Raw genomic sequence first — 1,791 nt, forward strand, 5'->3', positions numbered from 1 at the left:
GCTGTCTAGGTTAAGAGGTGGAAAGGAAATAAAGACACTAATTTATGTAAGTAAGTTTGTTCTTGATGACACTTGCCTCTGTAATTTTTATCCAATTTGATTGGTTAATGCTTACAAGGACAAAGATTAAGTGTAGGAATTCAATCAAGGTAATTCACTTTCCTTCTCTGCTACACAATATCAAAATGTAACTGATACAAAATATTTTCCCCTCCCCTTTGCCGCAGAGTAAAACTCAAAGTTCTGTTTGTTTCCAACTTAATTCACCTCTTAAGGAGCCAAGCTTCTACCGTTTCTGGCGGACACTCATAAATGGTGAATGTTTTCTTTCAACCAGAACTTTCTGTTAAGTTTTTTCAGTTAAAAAATAAATATCCTCCCCACATTCCCCAGTCACTTACAGGATAGGCGTCAATGAACGCTTTTTCCTGTTTAAAACCACACTGCTTAGAACATTCACGCTCCCAATTCAACAAACATTTACAATAAATTATGTACAGTCAATATCAGCACAGCTGGGATCCGCCTTCTTCCAGCTCCGAGTAACACAATCAACCCTGCACCAGGCTAAGGTTTATCATAGAACACACATTCCACCACCACATAAATGTATTTACATTAGGCGCCTCTGTACAATTCCTAAGTGTATCTTTTACACAATTCGACTATATTTATCAAATTATTTCCTATTCTTCTAGACTATGGTCACGAGGAACAAACTGAGGGGCCCTTCACTGGTTCTCACCCCCGCCGTCGCCGCAAGATAAGCGCTCCAGGCCTGACCCCACACAATCATTCGACTGGCTCAAAAAGACTTTGTTTTTCCTCCGTGCCCCACAGAAACTAAAACTCTGTCGCCGTCTCTTCGGTCTTTTTATTTAAAATTTATCTCGGTTCTAACCTGGTCAACTTTTTCTTGAACATTTTACAAATTTTTCTTGTGAATCGGTCGTCTTTTTCAACGATCACTTAACATCTTAAATTTAACGGGTTAAACTAGGTCGGCTTTATACGATCACATAAGTCAAACACTTATACAAGTTCACCTGGTCTACTTTTTCATGATCACTTTAAATTTAAGTTTTAAACAGACTTCACCGGCCGACTCAAACGGACTTCTAAATCTGTGCACACGACTCAAACGCTTAGATCCTCGGGTCTCTCGTCCCGGTCGGCTTAGGACCCACTTTTAGGTTTTTAAGCTTACAAACATCAACACAAACAATCACACACAATCGCTTTGACTTATCGCTTTCAATACTTTCAATTGAGTATTTACTTTTAAATTGCTTTTCCAATTTTAACAGACTTACGACTTGATGATTGCTGAGTCTTCACGTCTACATGTTTTGCACATTTCCTATAGCCTATGCAGTCTTTTGATAAAACAGGGATCCTGCTCACCTCAGTTTTTTGGGCCCACGTGAAAATTCAGCAACTCACCATGATCCAGTCTGATCCAGTTTTTGAATTTGTCCGTCCTTTACCCTCAGAAAATCCACGTCGGGAGTCACCAATTGTTAGTAATTCATAACTTACATCGCATTCGTTCGGATCTCTGAGGAAAGGAGGCTGGGGGTCAAATTGAGAATTGGAAAAGGTTTAATGCAACAGCAGTGATGAAGATGATAAGACAAAGACAATCAGACAAAACCAAATAACACTGCAGCTGACAGCGGACTGATCCACGCTCCTCCTGACGGAGTCACATGGAAGCAGTGCCAAAACTTCTTAGTTCACACTTTTATGCGTTGCACCGGGGGGCTGTTCTTTTCCCATGGTGCATTCAAA

The sequence above is a fragment of the Etheostoma spectabile genome, unplaced genomic scaffold, assembly GCF_008692095.1.
Source record: "Etheostoma spectabile isolate EspeVRDwgs_2016 unplaced genomic scaffold, UIUC_Espe_1.0 scaffold00018529, whole genome shotgun sequence".
Lineage (NCBI taxonomy): Eukaryota > Metazoa > Chordata > Actinopteri > Perciformes > Percidae > Etheostoma > Etheostoma spectabile.